Source organism: Manis pentadactyla, chromosome 17 (assembly GCF_030020395.1).
Source record: "Manis pentadactyla isolate mManPen7 chromosome 17, mManPen7.hap1, whole genome shotgun sequence".
Lineage (NCBI taxonomy): Eukaryota > Metazoa > Chordata > Mammalia > Pholidota > Manidae > Manis > Manis pentadactyla.
The window spans coordinates 34,156,967-34,180,128 of record NC_080035.1 but is presented as its reverse complement, the minus strand read 5'-3'; the positions used below and the strand labels follow the sequence as shown (position 1 = coordinate 34,180,128).

General features: G+C 36.1%; 1 protein-coding gene across 5 annotated transcripts in view; it reads right to left on the bottom strand.

Moving 5' to 3' along the window:
- Window positions 1-23,162, bottom strand: part of PIBF1 (progesterone immunomodulatory binding factor 1) — a 258,434-nt gene that overhangs the window by 194,918 nt on the left and 40,354 nt on the right. The gene's annotated exons all lie outside the window — the stretch shown is intronic.

The following is a 23,162-nucleotide window of genomic DNA, read 5'->3' as shown; positions in this document are numbered from 1 at the left end:
GTTCCTACTTATTTTCCTCTTTTGAACTCATCAGATCTTAAAAGAAACCATTAACTCCATTATCTAACTTTCAAGGTAAGGACATTTAAGGATTACAGGGGATTGAGTCATTTGTCTGGGATTCCAGGTCAAGCAGAGATAGAACTAAAATGTTGGTTCTTGAATTCATAGTATTCTTTTCTTAATTTCAAGTTGCTGTTTTTTGAAGAATCTATTCTGTGGAAACTGTAAAATCACTGATGAGAAGTTGTTATTATTTACTGTTCACAGCCAGGGTGTTAAAGGGAACTTTAAATGCAAATTTTATGGGTTCAAATATGCATAAATCATAGTTAATTTTGGACTTCTTCCCTTTAAAACAAGTTACTACTTGTTTTTTATTTAAACAATTACTACTTAAACAAGTTACTGCTTGTTTTTTATTTAAACAATTACAATTACAATTAAATTTAAAACAATTACTACTATTATTCCTTTTAATATATATTTAAAAAATTATTTGATAAAATAACTTTGAATATGTTTTCTACAAAAAGTAAAGAAGTATTCAAAGATGCAATTAAATAGTGCATTTTAAAGTCAGCAGCTATGTAAACCAAAAGGCAATTACTTTAGATATAATGAATTTCTAAGCACATTTAAATCTTTTGTCTCTCATACCATGTAAACTGAGCATAGTGGTAACCTGTGTCAAAATAAATTTTTAATGAAGTGATCTCCTGCCTGAGAGGAGATACAGCAGTCAAGTAAGTTGGACATGGACATTCACTTTAAGGTCAATGTTTCAAATCAGAAGCAGTTTAGCAAAAGAGAAGAAATGGCCTGGTTAACTGTTTTCAGAAAGTGAGAATTGACTCCTTAGAATTCTCACAAGTTTCCCATTGTGTATAATCTACTCCGAGCAACTAAACAAAGAAAAGAACAAAAGAATAAGAAGCCGAATTAACCTGTGATGGTTATATACCAGCCCTTTATGTAAGTTTGTTTTGCTACCAAAGACTACTTTTTGTTGTTAAGATCCTTGAGAAATATATTATAAAAATGTTTCTGAGTTCTTCTAAAGTTTTGGGAAAAAAAGAAAGACAAAACTGAAATATTAAGTCTGCTGTGGGTTGAAAATACAAGGAAAAAGTAATATATATATATATATATATTACATGCTAATTCTCAATAATATCTGTTTCAGTAAGGGTGAAATCAAACATGTGAGTTTAGGTTTTTCTAACAGGAAAATTTAAAAGAAGAATGAAGAAAGGTAACTTCCATCAAGTGCGGTGGACATTAGGAAAAGAGATTTGGGCTCAAAATCTCCCTCTGCTACTAACTGCTGTAACAAGTCAACTGCTGTAACAAGTCTACCTCTTCGAATCTTAATTTCTGCCTCTGCCAAGTGAGTACATGGATTCACTGACTCGTTTATTTTTATGTGCTACTATTGTATTAAACATATTACTATTATTCATAATTAGCTCATGGATCTTGTGGAACCCTCCACTGCTAAACAGTATGTTGTTGGGAGGCAATTTTTACAGACTGTATTATATCAGCAAGCTACCGAAACAAATTTGAAGTATTGGCCTTTCAATAGTCACTGACACAAATCTGACTTAACCAAATTTAAATATTAATATTAAGAAAAAAACAAATTGCTAAATTATTCTTAAATATTTCACTTATTAATCAAGTAATTTAAATATACACTGAAAGAAAGTATGGTTTTCCATGCCTTTCAAGTAACTTAGATAAGCATTAAAAGTAGTAACAAGTATGGATGGAAAGACAAAAGAATTAAATTGATTTGCCAATTTACAGTCAGATTCAAATAATTTTTTTTAGCTCTTGAGGCAAATGGGATGTATGGTGCAACAACAGGTAACTAACTTATCAATTGCAAAAAAAAACGTCATTTTAGTTTTACTGGTAATTTACTATAATTGTATAATATTAAAAAATACTTTAACATTTTAAACATATGGAGCCAAAAAAGATGGTGGTTAGAAGTGAGGCAGAAACCTCCCCCCAAAATCACATAAAACACGGAAATACAGCAAATACAACTAATCCTGAAAAAGCGACCTGAGGACTGCTGAACAGACTCCCTACATCTGGTGAAGAAGAGAAGACCTCACAGAAAAGAGTAGCAAAGCCACAATCCAGTGGGAAAGTCTTCCCCCTACCCTAGCCCATAGGCAGAAGAGGAAGGAATGACATGGGAGGGAGTACAGCCCAGGACCATTGAACACCCAGCCCGAGAGATCTGCTCCAGAGCACGAACCCACTTACATGGTGTGTTGGAGATTAGTGGGGTTGGAAAGCAAAGACAGGCAGAATACTCAGAGACTGAAATTCCAGCCGCTTGTGGAGAAAAGGTACACACAATTGGCCCCCCTGGGACAAAAGAAAGGTGGGCAGATTGAAAAATTTCTCAGCACCAACAGGGGTGCTAAAGGTGCAAAAATCACACAGAGCTTTCTGCTCAGGAGAAAGGGCAGGTAGACTAAACCTTCTTGGCAGGCTCACATAGCAGTTTGGGGACTCTCAGGAGCTTCAGATACTCTGTCCCCTTTGCTGGCAATGCAGCACCTAGGCCCCCACAGTGGTGTGCAGCCTGCTGCTCCTTCCTCCTGGCAGGCGCTGGTATGCTCACCTGACACCCTGCCATTGAGCCAGGCCTGCCGGAGGGTGGCCCAGCCAGAGGCAGCTATAGGGCTGTTGCAGAGAGGCTCCTCCCTGTGCACACAGCCCACTGGACCTGGCAGTGGAGGCAGGTGTTACAGCTGCCAAGGCAGGAAACCCTCCCAGTTAAGCTCTTTCCTCCAGGCAGGCACCGGTTCTGGTTGCTTGCAACCCCTGCCATTGCTGGAGGTGCACGGCAGCTCCAGAGAGTATTTTCCCTGCTCACGCAATCAGCTGAAGGCCCACACAGCTAACTACAAACAAGGCAAAGGAATACAACCACTGCTCTTCAAACGGCTGGGGCTCCCACACGGGAAACTGAGCTTCTGGGCACTAGAGGGCACTGCCTACACAAAGTTACTATTCCATAGGAAACACTGAAAAAAATGAAGCAGCAAAGGAATTTGGTCCAAACAAAATTACAAGAAAAAAAATGCCAGAAAGAGGGCTTAGTGCAACTGAAATCACCAATCTTTTTGATAAAGATTTCAAAATAAGTCATAAACATGCTCAAGGAGCTACAGAAAAATATTCAAGATCTCAGGGAAGACTTCAACAAAGAAACAGAAACTTTGAAAAATACAGTATCTGAAATCAGACATAAAATGGAGGGATTTAAAAATATATTAGATGAGGTAGAGGAGACAGTAAATGAAGTAGAAATTAGAGTATAGGAAAACAAAGAAGCTGAGGCACAGAGAGAGAAAAGGATCTCTAGGAATGAAAGACTAGTAAGAGAGCTGTGCAACCAACCCAAACAGAACAATATTCACATTGCAGGGGTACCAGAAGAAAAAGAAAGAGACAAAGGGATAGAAAGTCTCTGAGGAAATAATTATTGAAAACATCCCTAGTCTGGGGAAGGAAATAATCACTCAGGTCATGGAAACGCAGAGATCTCCCAACACACGGAACTCTGGGAAAATAACACCAAGACATATAATAATTAAAATGGCAAAGATCGAGGACAAGGAGAGAGTATTGAAAGAAGCCAGAGAGAGAAAAAAGACCACTTATAAAGGAAAGCCCATCAGGCTAACATAAGACTTCTCAGTAGGAACCTCACAGGCCAGAAGGGAGTGGCATGATATATTTAATGCAATGAAACAGAAGGGCCTCAACCAAGAATACTGACCTGGCAAGATTATCATTTAAATTAGAAGGATTAAACAATTTCGAGATAGGCAAAAGTTGAAGGAATTTACCACCACCAAACAATTTCTACAAGATATTTTGAAAGGATTGCTCTAGATGGAAATGCTCCTAGGACTAAATAGCTGGCACCTGATGAAATAAACCCACAGTAATGGTAGTAGACCAATTAATTACTAAGCAAATACAAAATTAAATCAACTACTCCCCAAGTTAGTCAAGGTATATAAAAAGAATAGAGAATATGACATCTAATATATAAAGAGTGGAGGAGGAAGAAGGAGGAAGGGAGCAAGAAAAAAAAGAACCTTTAGATTGTGTTTGAAATAAAAGTAATAAGTGATTTAAGATAGACTGTCAGATAGTAGGAAGTTGTCCTTGAAACTTTGATAAGCACAAATCTACAGCCTACAATGGCAGTAAATACACACCTACTGATAATTATCCCAAATGTAAATGGAATGAATGCACCAATCAAAAAACAAAGAGTGGCAGAATGGATAAAAAAAAATAATATGCATCACAACCAAAAAGCAAATAACCCAATTAAAAAATGGGTAGAAGATCTGAAAAGACACTTCTCCAAAGAAGAAATTAAGATAGCCAACAGGCACATGAAAAGATGCTCCACATCGCTAATCATCAGGGAAATGCAAATTAAAACCACAATGAGATATCACCTCACACCAGTTAGGATGGCCAACATCCAAAAGACAAACAACAAATGCTGGCAAGGATGTGGAGAAAGGGGAACCCTCCTACACTGCAGGTGGGAATGTAAATTAGTTCAACCATTGTAGAAAGCAGTATGGGGGTTCCTCAAAAAACTAAAACTAAAAATACCATTTGACCCAGGAATTCCACTCCTAGGAATTAACCCTAAGAACAGGATCCCAGATTGAAAAAGATATATGCACCCCTATGTTTATCGCAGCACTATTTACAATAGCTAAGAAATGGAAGCAACCTAATTGTTCATCAGTAGATGAATGGATAAAGATGTGGTACATATACACAATGGAATATTATTCAGCCATAAGAAGAAAACAAATCCTACCATTTGTAACAACATGGATGGAACTAGAGGGTATTATGCTCAGTGAAATAAGCCAGGAGAAAGACAAGTACCAAAAAATTTCATTCATCTATGGAGTGTAACAACAAAGCAAAACTGAAGGAACAAAATAGCAGCAGACTCACAGAACCCAAGAATGGATTAATAGTTATCAAAGGGAAAGGGACTGGGGAGGGTGGGTGGGAAGGGAGGGATAAAAGGATTAAGGGGAGTTATGATTAGCACACATAATATAGGGAGGGGCATGGGGAAGAAAATAAAGCACAGAGAAGACAAGTAGTGATTCTATAGCATCTTACTATGCTGATGGACAGTGACTGTAATGGGGAATAGGTGGGAACTTGATAATAGGAGGAATGAAGTAACCACAATGTTGCTCATGTGAAATTTGAGCATAACATTGTATATCAATGATACCTTAATAAATAATAAAAGAAAAAAACAAAAAGATACATAGGAAATTCTGTTTTCTCCCAGATGCTTGATAGTCTTAGCTTTTAACTTTAGTTGTATGATTCACCGAAATACTTGTGTATGCTATGAAGTATAGATTGAGGTTCATTTTTTTTCCTTACATAGATCTTCAGTTGTTCCAGCACTCTTTGTTAAAAAAGACTTTCATCTCCTCCACTGAGTTGCTTTGGAACTTCTGTCAAAAATCAATTGACCCTGAATGTATACCTTTATATTAGCAATGTAGAACTGTAAAATAAAAATACAATTTATAATAGTTATCAAAAATATGAAATACTTAGGAATAAGTTTAATAAAAGTTAGACAAGATGTAAATAAATGGAGATAGTTGGGCTGTGGATTGTAAAAGTCAGTATCTTTAATAAAATTTCCCCAAATTCTTCTACAGATTCAAAGCCATCCTAATAAAAATTCAGCATGCTTATTAAGTTGATTAAAAAAAAAGATCCTTCTAAATGCTGCCCACAAGAGACTCACTTTAAACCCAAAGAGAAAGACAGACTAAAAGTGAAGGGATGGAAAAAAAAATTTCATGCAAATAATAGCGAGAAAAAAGCAGGAATAGCAGTACTTATATCACACTAAATAGATTTCAAAACGAAGTAACAAGAGACAAAGAAGGACATTACATAATCATAAAGGGGTCAGTCCAACAAAATGATATAACCATCATAAATATCTATATACCCAATATAGGAGAACCTACATATGTGAAACAAATACTAACAAAATTAAAGGGGGAAATAGAATGCAACACATTCATCATACGAGACTTCAAAACACCATTCACAGCAAAAAACAGATTAATCAGACAGAAAATAAGGACACAGAGGCACTGAACAATGCATTAGAACAGATGGACCTAACAGATATCTACAGAACACTCCACCCAAAGGCAACAGGATAAATATTCTTCTCAAGCGTACAGGGAATGTTTTCCAGAATAGATCATATACTAGGCCACAAACAGAGCCTCAGTAAATTCAAAAGACTGAAATTGTGCCTACTAGTCTCAGACCACAAAGGCATGAAACTAGACATAAACTATGCAAAGAAAACAAAAAAGCCCACAGACACATGGAGGCTTAACAACATGCTCCTAAATAACTGATGGATCAATGAACAAATAAAAAGAGATCAAGCAATACATGGAGACAAATGAAACAATTCAACAACCCAAAAACCTGTGGGATACAGCAAAGGCAGCTCTAAGAGGAAAGAATATAGCAATACAGGTTTACCTCAAGAAAGAAGAACAATCTCAAATAGTCTAAACTCACAATTAATGAAGCTGAAAAAAGAATAAATGAGGCCAAAAGATGGTAGAAGGAGGGACATAATAAAGATTAGAGCAGAAATAAATAAAATAGAGAAGAATAAAACAACACAAAGAATCAATGGAACCATGAGCTGGTTCTTGAGAAAATAAGCAAAATAGATAAAATCCTACTCAGACTTAACAAGAAAAAGAGAGTGTACACACATAAACAGAATCAGAAATGAGAAGGGAAAAATCACTACAGACACCATGGAAATACAAAGAATATTATTAGAGAATGCTATGAAAAATTATATGCCAATAAATTGGATAAGACAGAAGAAATGGACAGTTTTCTAGAAAAATACAACCTTCCAAGACTGACCAAGGAAGAAACAGAAAATCTGAACAGGCAAATTACCAGCAATGAAATCGAACTGGTAATTGAAAAACTACCTAAGAACAAAAGCCCTGGACAAGATGGTATCACTGTTGGATTTTGTCAAACATGTAAAAAAAGAGCTAATATCCATCCTCCTTAAAGTTTTCCAAAAAGTAGAAGAGAAGGGAATACTTCCAAACTCATTCTATGAGGCCAGCATCACCCTAATACCAAAACCAGAGAAAGACACCACAAAAAGAAAATTACAGACCAATATCACTAAACATAGATGCAAAAAAACTCAACAAAATATTAGCAAACTGAATTCAAAAATACATCAAAAAGATCATCCATCATGATCAAGTAGAATTTATTCCAGGGATGCAAGGATGGTACAATATTAGAAAATCCATCAACATTATACACCACATCAACAAAAAGGACAAAAATCACACGATCATCTCAGTAGATGCTGAAAAAGCATTCGATAAAATTCAATATCCACTCATGATAAAAACTCTCAACAAAATGGATATAGAGGGCAGGTATCTCAACATAATAAAGGCTATATATGACAAACCCACAGCTAACATTATATTTAACAGCGAAAAGCTGAAAGCTTTTCGTCTAAGATTGGGAACAAGACAAGGATGTCCACTCTCTCCACTTTCATTCAACATAGTACTGGAGGTCCTAGCCATATAATCTGAAAACACAAAGAAATAAAAAGGCATCCAGATTGGTAAGGAAGAAGTTAAACTGTCACTGTTTGCAGATGACATGATATTGTAGATACAAAACCCTAAAGAATCCACCAAAAAATTACCAGATCTGATACCTGAATTCAGTAAAGTTATAGGATATAAAATTGATACCCTGAAATCTGTGGCATTCCTAATACTAGCAATGAACTAGCAGAAAAAGAAATCAGGAAAACAACTCTATTTACTATTGCATCAAAAAGATTAAAATACCTTGGAATAAACCTAACCAAGGAGGTGAAAGACCTATACCCTGAAAACTACAAGACACTCATGAGAGAAATTAAAGACACCAATAAAAGGAAATACATCCGTGCTCATGGACAGGAAGAATTAATATTGTCAAAATGGCCATCCTGCCTAAAGCAATCTACAGATTCAATGAAATCCCTATCAATATACCAACAGGATTCTTCAACAAACTAGAGCAAATAGTTTTAAAATTCATATGGAACCACAAAAGACCCTGAAAAGACAAAGCAATCTGTAGAAGGAGCAACAAAGCTGGGGGAGTTACACTGCCTAACTTCAATAACTACTACAAAATCACAGTAATCAAAACAATTTAGTACTAGCACAAGAACAGACCAATGGAACAGAATAGAGAGCCCAGATATAAACTCACACATATATGGCCAATTAATATACAATAAAGAATTCATGGATATGCAATGGGGAAAAGACAGCCTCTTCAACAAATGATGTTGGCAAAACTGGACAGTTACATGTAGGAGAATGAAACTGGATTATTGTCTAACTCCATACACAAAAGTAAACTCAAACTGGATCAAAGAACTACATGTAAGTCATGAGACTGTAGAACTCATAGAGGAAAACACAGGGAAAAATTCCTTGAATATAAACATGGCAACTTTTTCCTGAAGGACATCTCCTTAGGCAAGGGAAACAAAATAAAAAATGAACGAATAGAATGACATCAGACTAAAAAGTTCTGTACAGCAAAGGACACCATCAGCAGAATAAAAAGGCATCCCACAGTATGGGAGAATATATTCATAAATGACATATCCAATAAGGGGTTAATATCCAAAATATATAAAGAGCTCACATGCCTCAACCCCCAAAAAGCAAATAACCCAATTAAAAATGGGTGGAGGATCTGAACAGACACTTCTCCAAAGAATATGGATGGCCAACAGACACATGAAAAAATGCTCCACATCACAAGTCATAGGAAATGCAAATTATAACCACAATGAGATATCACCTCACATCAGTTAGGATGGCCAACATCCAACAGACAAGAAACAACAAATATTGGTGAGGATGCAGAGAAAGGGGAACCCTCCTACACTGTTGATGGGAATGTAAATTAGTTCAACTACTGTGGAAAGCAATATGGAGATTCCTCAAAAAACTAAAAATAGATATACCATTTGACCCAGGAATTCCACTCCTAGGAATTCACCCAAGGAAAACAAGATCCCAGATTCAAAAAGACATATGCATCCCTATGTTTATCACAGTACTATTTACAATAGCCGAGAGATGGACGTAACCTAAGTGTCCATCAATAGATAGATATAGAAGAGGTGATACATAAACACAATGGGATTACTAGTCATCTATTAAAAGAAAAGAAATCCTGCAATTTGCATCAACATGGATGGATCTAGAGGGTATTATGCTAAGTGAAAAAAGTAAGGCAGACAAAGACAAGTACCAAATGATTTCACTCATTTGTGGAGTGTAAGAACAAACCAAAACTGAAGGAACAAAAACAGCAGCACACTCACAGACTCCAAGAAGGGACAAGTGTTTACTGAAGGGGCTGGTGAGGGCGGGTGGAGAGGGAGGGTGAAGGGGATTGAGAGACACTATAATTAGCAATCACAATATAGGTAGGTCATAGGATAGGCAGTATAGCACAAAGAAGACAAGTAATGACTGTAGCATCTTACTATGCTGATAGACAGGGACTGCATGGAGGTGGGGGTTGAGGACTTGATAATATGGGTGAATATTGAAACCACAATGTTCATGTGAAACCTTCTTAAGATTGTATATCAATGATACTTCAATAACAAAATAAAATAAACATTTAAACATATACAAACAGTAGTTTATAGAAATAAAGAATATATATAATTGTACCTACGTAGATGTTAGACCTTTTCCATTTTTGCCAACCTGAGTTCTGTTACTTTAATTGTATTTCCCAAATGCTAACTAGTTTGAGCATTTGGCAATTTGGATTTGTACTTTTTATGAAATGCCTATTTATAGTCTCTTCACCCAGTTTTCTGTTGGGTTACCTTTTTCTTATTAATTTTTAAGTGCCTTAAATAGTGCTGGTACTAAGTTTTGATCATCTATATTCCAATTTTTTCCCTACATGTGTACTTCATACATTAAACTTTGTGGTATCTTCTTTGTCTTTTTCTTTTAAAGCTTTCTTTCCCTGTCTTGGCTAAGATTATCCCAGTCTCTAGGACAGCACTGTCCAATAGAACCTTCTGCAATGACGAAAATGTTCTATGTACTGTGCAATGTGGAACTCACTACCTACCTGTGCCTAGTTAAGACTAAGGAACTGAATTGTAACTAATTTAAACTCCAAAACCCACTACTATATTAGACAAATCAGTTTCAGAATTTAGCTACTCACAGTGCAATTCATGAACTGGCACAAGGCTAGGAGTACTAATATCATATAGAAGTGTGATAACAATGAATAGTCTTAGGTTCATCTCAGAACTATTGCATCATTTTCATTTTTTTTTTCATAGTTACATCATGCCTAAATATATATATATTTTTTGAGAGGGCATCTCTCATATTTATTGATCAAATGGTTGTTAACAACAATAAAATTCTGTACAGGGGACTCAATGCACAATCATTAATCAACCCCAAGCCTAATTCTCAACAGTCTCCAATCTTCTGAAGCATAACGAACAAGTTCTTACATGGTAAACAAGTTCTTACATAGTGAATAAGTTCTTACATAGTGAACAGTGCAAGGGCAGTCATATCACAGAAACTTTCAGTTTTGATCACGCATCATGGACTATAAATAATCAAGTCAGATATGATTATTTGTTTGATTTTTATACTTGATTTATATGTGAATCCCACATTTCTCCCTTATTATTATTATTATTTTTTTTTATATAAAATGCTGAAGTGGTAGGTAGATGCAAGATAAAGGTAGAAAACATAATTTAGTGCTCTAAGAGGGCAAATGTAGATGATCAGGTCTGTGCCTATAGACTAAGTATTAATTCAAGCTAGACAAGGGCAACAGAACATCCACGGATGCAGAAGATTTCTCTCAAAACAGGGCGAATGAGGTTCTAAGCCTCACCTCTGTTGATCCCCAATTTCTCACCTGATGGCCCCCCTGCGACTGTGCCTGTCTTAGGTTGTTCCTCCCTTGAGGAATCTTACCCGTCTCTGGCTAACCAGTCATCTTCCGGGGCCATACAGGGAAATGTAAAGTTGGTAAGTGAGAGAGAAGCAATATCCTTTGAAAAGGTTAGCTTTTTACTTCTTTGCAGATTTATGCCCTGTGGCTTCTATGCCCAGCATTTCTCTTGAGGTATCTTTACCACTTGGAAGAATTATGATACTCGGTAATTTTCTATATGAGGCACGAATTCTACTAAAGGGTTGTAATTAGGAAGGAAGAAGAAAAGCTATAGAAGTAGCAGACGGAAGGAAACATGGGAAGATTGATTATTTCTGTGACATATCTTCTTGTAAAGTAACATAAGCATGTATAGGTTTTAAACTACTAATTAAATTGTGTGCACACATTAACATAATAGGAATACAGCTACATAACAAAAGCAGACCTACAATTACCAGCCATATCCAGTGAAACCAAGAAAAGCAGTTAGGCACCCTAGGCATGTGGGAAAACTTGTCAATGATATGATGGATATTGTCTAACTGAATTTGAATAGTTTGAGAAAAATCAGACAAATTAAAACAACACATTCCTGGGAACTGTTCACATCCCATATGTTGTTTTATCAGTAGATACTCTATAGTCACACAATTTTGGAGCACTGCCACTTGCACTTCTAATTCTTGGTTGAGTTCCAACAATATAGGTCCAGTCAAATTTGTTGTTTTACTGTATGCACAGGCCAGCTTAGATGTCTCCTTCTTCATTCCAATGGCAAGTCCAGGAACTGGTGGGATGAATGCAGCTACAACTGCAACAGCGCCTGGATCTTTGCTGAACTTTTTTGATGATTATCTTCTGCAATGACTCTTCCAGAGGATGTTGATGTTGGAGGTTCTTCTTCATATCGTATCTTAATTCGTTTTCTGGGTAGCCAAATTAGGCTTTGATCCTCTGTATAAACACAAACAAATCCTTTGCCCACACTTTGATATGACCTTTATACCACTGTGAAGAACCTATTGGAGATCATCACACAGGAACTGCTTTTTTTTTTTAAGAGAAAGGAATATTATCAGAAAAATGTATTTCCATAGCTGATCATCCGAAACCCTTTAAAAGATCAAAATTAAGGATTTGTAAAGCATGCATTAATCGTTGATTTGCAGTTAGTTTTATCCTATCAGGGAGTAATCCCCCTTTTCTTTCTTTCTTTTTACTTTTTTTGTTATCATTAATCTACAATTACATGAAGAATATTATGTTTACTAGGCTCTCCCGTACACCAAGTTCCCCCGACAAACCCCAGTTCAGTCACTGTCCATCAGCATAGCAAAATGTTGTAGAATCACTACTTGTTTTCTCTGTGTTGCACAGCTCTCCCCTTTCTCCCACCCCCCAATTATGCCTGCTAATAATACCACCTTTCTTCTTCCCCCCCCTTATTTCACCCTACCCACCCATCCACCCCAGTCCCTTTCCCTTTGGTAACTGTTAGTCCATTCTTGAGTTCTGTGATTCTGCTGCTGTTTTGTTCCTTCAGTTTTTCCTTTGTTCTTATACTCCACAGATGAGTGAAATCATTTGGTACTTGTCCTTCTCCACCTGGCTTATTTCACTGAGCATAATACCCTCTAGCTCCATCCATGTTGTTGCAAATGGTAGGACTTGTTTTCTTCTTATGGCTGAATAATATTCCATTGTGTATATGTACCACATCTTCTTTATCCATTCATCTACTGATGGACACTTAGGTTGCTTCCAATTCTTGGCTATTGTAAATAGTGCTGCGATAAACATAGGGGTGCATCTGTCTTTCTCAAACTTGATTGCTGCATTCTTATGGTAAATTCCTAGGAGTGCAATTCCTGGGTCAAATGGTAAGTCTATTTTGAGCATTTTGAGGAACCTCCATACTGCTTTCCACAATGGTTGAACTAATTTACATTCCCACCAGCAGTGTAGGAGGGCTCCCCTTTCTCCACAATCTCGCCAACATTTGTTGTTGTTTGTCTTTTGGATGGTAGCCATCCTTACTGGTGTGAGGTGATACCTCATTGTGGTTTTAATTTGCATTTCATTGTTGGTAATTGGTCTGTTTGGATTTTCTGTTTCTTCCTTGGTCAGTCTTGGAAGGTTGTATTTTTCTAGGAAGTTGTCCATTTCTTCTAAGTTTTCCAGCTTGCTAGCATATAGGTTTTCATAGTAGTCTTTAATAATTCTTTGTATTTCTGTGGAGTCTGTCGTGATTTTTCCATTCTCATTTCTGATTCTGTTGATGTGTGTTGATTCTCTTTTTCTCTTAATAGGTTTGGCTAGAGGCTTATCTATTTTGTTTATTTTCTCAAAGAACCAGCTCTTGGTTTCATTGATTTTTTCTCTTGTTTTATTCTTCTCAATTTTTTTTATTTCTTCTCTGATCTTTATTAAGTCCCTCCTTCTGCTGACTTTAGGCCTCATTTGTTCTTCTTTTTCCAGTTTGGATAATTGTGATGTTAGACTATTCATTTAGGATTGTTCTTCCTTCTTCAAGTGTGCCTGGATCGCTATATACTTTCCTCTTAAGGCTGCTTTCGCTGTGTCCCACAGAAGTTGGGGCTTTGTGTTGCTGTCATTTGTTTCCATATATTCCTTGATCTCTATTTTAATTTGTTCGTTGATCCACTGATTTTTTAGGAGCATGTTGTTAAGCCTCCATGTGTTTGTGAGCCTTTTTCTTTTCTTTGTAGAATTTATTTCTAGTTTTATACCTTTGTGGTCTGAAAAGTTGGTTGGTAGAATTTCAATCTTTTGGAATTTTCTGAGGCTTTTCTTGTGACCTAGTATGTGGTCTATTCTGGAGAATGTTCCATGTGCACTTGAGAAGAATGTATATCCTGTTGCTTTTGGATGTAGAGTTCTATAGATGTCTATTAGGTCCATCTGCTCTACTGTGTTGTTCAGTGCTTCCGTGTCCTTATTTTCTGCCCAGTGGCTCTCTCCTTTGGGGAGAGTGGTGTGTTGAAGTCTCCTAGAATGAATGCATTGCAGTCTATTTCCCCCTTTAGTTCTCTTAGTATTTGTTTCACATATGCTGGTGCTCCTGTGTTGGGTGCATATATATTTAAAATGGTTATATCCTCTTGTTGGACTGAGCCCTTTATCATTATGCAGTGTCCTTCTTTATCTCTTGTTACTTTCTTTGTTTTGAAGTCTATTTTGTCTGATATTAGTACTGCAACCCCTGCTTTCTTCTCGCTGTTGTTTGCTTAAAATATGTTTTTCCATCCCTTGACTTTTAGTCTGTACATGTCTTTGGGTTTGAGGTGAATTTCTTGTAAGCAGCATATAGATGGATCTTGCTTTTTTATCCATTCTATTACTCTATGTCTTTTGATTGGTGCATTCAGCCCATTAACATTTAGGGTGACTATTGAAAGATATGTACTTATTGCCATTGCAGACTTTAAATTTGTGGTTACCAAAGGTTCAAGGTTAGCCTCTTTAGTATCTTACTGCCTAACTTAGCTCGTTTATTGAGCTGTTATATACACTGTCTGGAGATTCTTTTCTTCTCTCCCTTCTTATTCCTCCTCCTCCATTCTTTTTATTTTGGTTGTTTTATTCTGTGCTCTTTTGTGTTTCCTTTGACTGCTTTTAGTTTGTAGTTGATTTTATTTTTTGCCTTTAGTTAGTATTTGGTTGGTCTGCTTTCTTTGCTGTGATTTTATTTTCTCTGGTGACATCTGTTTAGTCTTAGGAGTGTTCCCGTCTAGAATAGTCCCTCTAGAATTCCCTGTAGAGGTGATTTGTGGGAGTCAAATTCCCTCAACTTTTGCTTGTCTGGGAATTGTTTAATCCTTCCTTCAATTTAAATGATAATCATGCTGGATACAGTATCCTTGGTTCAAGGCCCTTCTGTTTCATTGCATTAAATATATCATGCCATTCTCTTCTGGCCTGTAAGGTTTCTGTTGACAAGTCTGATGATAGTCTGATGGGTTTTCCTTTATAGGTGACCTTTTTCTCTCTAGCTGCCTTTAAAACTCTGTTCCTGTCCTTGATCTTTGCTATTTTAATTATTATGTGTCTTGGTGTTGTCCTCTTTGGGTCCTTTCTATTGGGAGTTCTGTGTATTTCTGTGGTCTGTTCGATTATTTCCTCCCCCAGTTTGGGGAATTTTTCAGGAAGCCTTTAAACTTTGGCCTGGATTTCTTGAATGCATGAATTCTTACTGTGGAGGAGACCAGCTTCCATGTCCTGAGATTTTCCTGTTGAAGGATGCCTCAACTAGTCACATGGAAAGGCCAGGTGGGAAGAGAATGATCTGGCTCCAAACATGTGACAGAAGAAGACTTCAGATGATTCCATCCTCAGACAGGCAAGAAATATCCAGCTGATCTTATCCACCTTCAGAACTGTGACAATAAATTGTTTTAAGTCACCAAGTTTTAGTGTGGCTTGTTATGCAGCAATATACAACCAGAATACCAGCTTTCCCAAATCCCAAGACTTCAATCAGACCCAGCTTTCTGTTAGGCCTAGTGGCAGTTTGGCTAAGAAGCAGGTCACTGGAATTGAAAGAAAGGCAAAATGAAATACAATTAGGTTGTCATCTCTGGGAATCCCTTTATTTCCTCCTCTTTCTAGTAAGCCTAAACAATGCTTATTTTATTCAATAGTTTATGTTGACTACATATAACGTAACCTGAAAATGTTAGAACAAGTAGGTGTTTATTTAGTTTTGACTTTGGCATGGCTATACTCACTGGTATGATTCAATTTTGTGGCTCCTTTTCCCTCTTTGAACTGTGAAACCTTTATTCACAGAGTGAACCTGGTAACACCTGACTTCTACTTGGCTGAAATGCATATTTTACATATTAAGCTGATGGTTATTTTTTAAATAATTTTTTTGTTGCCAATATCACTACAAAATTAAATGCAAACATGGGCACAGACATCATGATGATAACACTATTATAAATTATGTATTCAAATGATCTGGCTTATGTAGCTATTTTTCTTTAGCTCATTAAAGAAATTAAATCATGACATTTTAAATGATCAAAAAGAATTCCAAAATATGCCTGCAGAATTTGGATTGAGAATCTGGATTGAGACGGGTAAATCAAGAGAATGAAGTGGTCATGGTATATCGGGATTTAAGCTGAGGTATTTGGTAAGGTCCCTCATATGATGTTTTTCCCTGTCATAATATAATGATATGCCATCTTGGCCATTAGGTTCAAAATTTCATCTCAAAATCTGTCCCTAAAATTAAAAATTAGAAGAATTACTAGATTTATTTAAGATTATTAACAGTGGCAGATAAAAGAAAAAGGTCACTCTTTAAGAAGTTGTTTCCTCATATAGGAGCTGTCAATCAGGTAAATGAAACTTTTTGATGACATACTTAAAGTTGCCTTCATTATGGCTTTCCCATGAACTCCCCATCTCATGTTCTTTTATCCATCAATTATTTACATTATTTGCAAAAATACAATAGGTTGTGAAAAAGCAACAGCTTTTAGAGGTACAGGCAAGAAATGGGTTTTAATAATGCCAAGTAGTAATGCTACAGCTAATGTTATTGTAATTATGTTCCTGGACATGTTAAATATATTAAAATACATTAATCAAGTGATGTCATTAATATATAAAATTAAAAATGTGAAATTTAATTAAGAATGCAAAGATTTTTACCCTCAATTAATAAGTAGATTAAAAAAAAGATTTGTATTTGTGTCCCACAAAGCTACCACATTAGAATCTCAGGTTGCTCATTAAAATTTTATCTTAGAACAAAAGGAACTCTGGAGGTATTCATGAATCAAAACTTCAAGCATATTCACTTTAAATTTAATACAAAGAGGCAAACTATAATCATTTATTAATGAATCTGTTAGACACTATAGGATAATTATAACTGATGGATATCACCATAAACGTGTATTTTATAAAGGAATTTAAAACTCATCACTTGGGTAGGATAAAAATAAATTTCAGAAAACAAATAGTTAATGTCCCTGAAATATACAAAGTTGAATAACAAGTATGTATCATTAATGAAACACCTCATTTTCATACTATTAACTGGATTACTAACTTGAATATTCATGATGAACCTCAAGGTAATCTTGCAGATTTTTCTCAATAAATGCAGCTATGTTTCTAAACAAGGAAGTTATCTTGAACAGAACACTTTTCTTGCTTCCTAGTTACCAAAGCTCTCATAAGGGAAAAATATTTCACCATTTCCTCCAGAAAGCAATAGCTTTATTAAGTGCAGACTCATAGATACTCTACATAGTACTGTTACCATTTCTTTCTTTTGAAATAAAATAAGTATGCTGAGACAGTTCTCCAACAGCAGGACAACAGCGCACAGTTTAACTACATGGATTGGACCAAAATTCTGACAGGCTATGAAGTGATTTCCTAAGTAGGAATTACAAGTAGAGCTCTTATGAAAACACTAAGTACCATACACAAGCTCATGCACATAATACAACCCAAAATGTGCTAAGATTTGACTACATTATTGATGCTTACACAAACTCTAAACTTAAAGTAAAAGATGAGCCCTGTTTGCCAGTGTCAGTACCTAGATATTATTTCCAAGTAACTAAAGATCTGGAAAAATATGAAAGAAAGCCCCAGAAATCTACTAAAACTGGCACATTGGGAAGAGTGATCTTTCTTAAAGGTCAAATATCACATTGTATTAAATTTCTAAAACAGCTTTCAGACATGAACAGACAAAAAGTCAAGGGATGGAAAACATATTTCAAGCAAACAACAGCGAGAAAAAAGCAGGGGTTGCAGTACTAATATCAGACAAAATAGACTTCAAAACAAAGAAAGTAACAAGAGATAAAGAAGGACACTACATAATGATAAAGGGCTCAGTCCAACAAGAGGATATAACCATTCTAAATATATATGGACCCAACACAGGAGCACCAGCATATGTGAAACAAATACTAAGAGAACTAAAGGGGGAAATAGACTGCAATGCATTCATTCTAGGAGACTTCAACACACCACTCACCCCAAAGGAGAGATACACTGGGCAGAAAATAAGTAAGGACATGGAAGCACTGAACAACACAGCAGAGCAGATGGACCTAATAGACATCTATAGAACTCTACATCCAAAAGCAACAGGATATACATTCTTCTCAAATGCACATGGAACATTCTCCAGAATAGACAACATACTAGGCCACAAAAAGAGCCTCAGAAAATTCCAAAAGATTGAAATCCTACCAACCAACTTTTCAGACCACAAAGGCATAAAACTAGAAATATACTGTACAAAGAAAGCAAAGAGGCTCACAAACACATGAAGGCTTAACAACACGCTCCTAAATAATCAATGGATCAATGACCAAATCAAAATGGAGATCCAGCAATATATGGAAACAAATGACAAAAACAACACTAAGCCCCAACTTCTGTGGGACGCACCAAAAGCAGTCTTAAGAGGAAAGTATATAGCAATCCAAGCATATTTAAAAGAGGAAGAACAAGCCCAAATGAATGGTCTAATGTCACAATTATCGAAATTGGAAAAAGAAGAACAGATGAGGCCTAAGGTCAGCAGAAGGACAGACATAATAAAGATCAGAGAAGAAATAAATAAAATTGAGAAGAATAAAACAATAGCAAAAATCAATGAAACCAAGAGCTGGTTCTTCGAGAAAATAAACAAAATAGATAAGCCTCCAGCCAGACTTATTAAGAAGAAAAGAGAGTCAACACAAATCAACAGTATCAGAAACGAGAAAGGAAAAATCATGACGGACCCCACAGAAATACAAAGAATTATTGGAGAATACTATGAAAACCTATATGCTAACAAGCTGGGAAACCTAGGAGAAATGGACAACTTCCTAGAAAAATACAACCTTCCACGATTGACCCAGAAAGAAACAGAAAATCTAAACAGAACTTGTTTGTTATGCCTCAGAAGATTGGAGACACTTCCAAGATTGGAAGAAAATTAGGCTTGAGGTGGATTAATGATTGTGCATTGAGCATTGACTCCCCTATACAGAATTTCATTGTTTTTGACAACCATTTGATCAATAAATATGAGAGATACCCTTACAAAAAAAAAAATTTTTTAAAAAACAAGTATACACTTCCAATGGTAAAATAATAAGTAACCGGGATGTAATGAATATAGTCAAGATATTGTAACAGCTTGGTATGGTGATAGCTGGTACCTAGAATTGTCATGTATATAAATGTTGAATCAGTATGTTGTACACCTGAAACTAATGTAATGTAATACTGTGTGTCAACTACCCTTCAATAAAAAATAATTATCTACAAAAAAAAATAAATAAATAAAATAAAACGGCTTTCAATTCCTATCTGCCATGAACTGGCAGATGATAGGAACAAGAGCAGTTTACTGTGTTCTCATGAGGCTTTAACATCTCTGAATGCTTTTGTTAGGTGTAACTATGAAATCACTGTGATAACTGATATAGTTTTGATTCAAACAATACAAATTATACCAGGAAATAAAGTTACAATGTCATACTTTGAGCTTTAGGTAAAAAATGACAAGATTTTCCGAGTCGACCAAACTAGTTGAAAGAAATAGATGGATATATGCTGCCACCATGTGGTGGAAAAAAAATTAGGCCACTTTGGAAAAGACTGACTCAATCCAATCTTGATAAAGAGGAAAGCTTGCTTTCTAGAAAATTGCCTGTCGCAAAACTCAAGAGACATAGCTAACAAATATTTTAGTTTCTCTTAGTAAATCAATAGAGAACTGTCCTTATTGCTGTCATACTTGAAGGCACCTGTATTTGTTGGCTATCTCCTCTTTTAAACGCCTATAATTCACTACTTGTTCTATGAAATTGAAGCACCCTCTTTTATTTGTCCTGAGTTTACTGGTTGTTTATCCTCTTGCAAGTCAATTCTCACTTACCTGTATTGTGACTTTATGAACTTCAATAGCATTTTTCCTAGCTGTTGGTATTCATTTGACATATTGTAGTAAGTTATATGTCCTCAGATAGTAAACTTGGCTCTCCTACCAGATTTTAGTTTCTAAATGCTGAACTCTATGGCTTTATCAGGAATTCAATAATTATTAATAGGTAAAACATGCCAACAACCAAAGTTAGTGTTTAAACTGCACATTCTGTTCAAGGTCTAGTAATATGTTATATTTTACTTCTAATATTTTTCTTATTAATGTCTGACATGTCATCATCCATGTCAGTAAAAAACTAAACATGCTGAGAAAGAGTCCAGTGAAACTAAGGTCCTTTTAAGGGAACTTGGGGATCACAAAGTCAAATAATCTGTGTATAGATCAAATTTTCTTTTTCACTGGTGCTTAAAATTGTAAGGTGGTTATACTTCTGCCAATGGCTGCTTAGGTTCCCATCTGCCCAATTCTACTGCAGATGCACCTACAAATTCTGGATGAAATATAAACTACCTGAAGGCAACAGGAAAGTGACCAAAATTATGCAGATTCTGGGGAGCTATCCATCTGTACCAGGAAAAGGAGAACACAGCACTGGGTTGGCTTTCCTGAGGCTTTTTTGGTCCTGTTTTTTACTGTTTTTTAGCGTGACAGCAGGCCTATCTGTGCCAAGCTGGAGAGATAAAAGTGCAATAGAATATGTTTTGTCTTTTTAACTTGAAGTTGAAGACAAGAGTTTGGGGTAACTCAGCTGCTCTAAAGTGACAAGATTATTGCACAGACAGCTCAAGAAAGGGAACTGTGAATTCTGTGGATGATCTCTGATAAATCCCTGGCTCACCTCTGTACATCCTATGTGTAGGAGAGATGCCCGCAGCCCTACTAAGGCCAAAAAAACTGAACTGAAATTTGAGATGCTGCCCTAGAGAGAGTATATAAGTTTGAGTACAACCAAGTGAATTTCCTTCTAAAACAAAAACTGTCTAGAGAAATAGCAGCACTGTCCAGAGAAACATAAAAATGCAGTCTCCACAACGTGGTGATAATACTATGACCTACATTTACTTGAATAAACACTTAAAAGTTACTCGACATCTGAAGAAACAGGAAAATGTGACCCACTCTTAAAAGAGAAGACAATCAACAGAAATCAACTCAGAGGTAACCCACATTTAAAGTATCCAAGGCTTTAAGGAGTAATTTTAACTACTGTTAATGGCAAAAAGGAAAATACGCTTGTAATGTATAAACAAAAAGCAAAGAAATAAAAACTATAATAAGCAACCAAATGGAAATATAGAAATGAAAAACCCCACTCTTAAATATTTATACAAAAAAAAGGTAAACATGTTTACACAAAAGCCCATATTTAAATGGTTGTAGCAGTTTTATTTATAATGTCTTCAAGGTGGAAATAACTCAAATGCCCATCAAGTGGTTAACGAATATATCCACACAGTGGAATATTACTCAGCAATAAAAAGGAACAAACTACTGATACATGAAGAAAATAGTCTGGCTATTTCTAATAAAATTAAATATGACTAGTGGATGGATGGATATATATGTGATTAAGACAGGTATAGTAAAATGTTAATGGTAGAAATTAAGTGATGATATACTGGTATTCACTGTAAAGTTTTTTCAAGTTACTTATGCTTGAAAATTTTTATAATGAAATGGAAAAATATTACACTTTTTAGGGTTGGTAACTAAAGTGAATCTGTTAATTTAGGGAACAGAAACTTAAGAGTTTATAAAAAAGAAAATAAATAGGTTATAATCAGTCCATTTGTCTCCTGAGATCTTCCTCCAATTTGCCTTATTAGTTTTATATTCTATGACTAAGAAAAACTTTACTATCTGTAAACCTGAAATCTTACCTTGTGCTTCCTTCCCAATATAATGTTTTAAAATGTCAGATTGGACTTAACAGTTATCTCTGGACACTGCTTTTATTTTCATTTTTCATTAAGTTTCTTTTTATTTCTACATTTTAGCTCATAAACTAAAATTTATGTCATGGGCTTTTTGAAGTCTACATATTCCATTCCCTATTTCCTCTTTATACACATGTATGTAGTTATTACCAAGTGAAATACTATTATATGTTCATTCATAAACTCTGTTGATCTTCTTCCATAGGCTTATATTAGCCTAAGTATTCAGTGTCATAATCTTCATGCGTTCCACAAGCTCAATAAGGATACAAGTGTGGCTTATTGGTTTGTAGTTCTTGGGGTCGTTGAGTTTCTATGGACGGGCAGGCAATTTGCCAGCTCTCAAGTGATTAAATCGACTCTGCTCTATTTGATAACAAGATTGTATACTTGCCACAGCTTCAAGTTAATCTTTACACTCCTTTAAAATTTGGCGGGGAGAATATAATCTAGTCATGTTATTTTTCAAAGCTTTTATTTTATTCAACTTTAAAATCACATAGCATCGGACCACGGCGGAAGATTGCGGCGTGAGTAGAGCAGCGGAAATCTCCTCCCAAAACAACATATATCTATGAAAATATAACAAAGACAACCCTTCCTAGAATAAAGACCAGAGGACACAGGACAATATCCAGACCACATCCGCACCTGAGAGAACCCAGCGCCTCGCGAAGGGGGTAAGATACAAGCCCCGGCCCCGCGGGAGACGAGCGCCCCTCCCCCCAGCTCCCGGCGGGAGAAGAGCAGGCAGAGCGGGAGGGAGACGGAGCCCAGGGCTGCCGAACACCCAGCCCCAGCCATCCGGGCCAGAGTGCAGGGCCCTCGATACTGGGAAAACAGGGCAGCAAGAACAGTGAGCAGGCACTGGAGGCTGGGCGAGAGAGGACATAAGAAAAGCGCGCGACCATTTTTTTTTTGCTTTTTTGCTGTTTTGTTTTGGTGAGCGCTTTTTGGAAGTCTTAAAGGGATAGGGACCCCAATACTAGGGAAACAGGGCAGAAAGACCGGTGAGCAGAGGCCTGAGGCTGGCACCGGAGAATAAAGAAAAACGAACGACCTTTTTTTTTAATTAAAAATTTTTTTTTCTTTTTTTTTTTTTTTTGTGGTCATTGTTTTGTTTTGGCGGG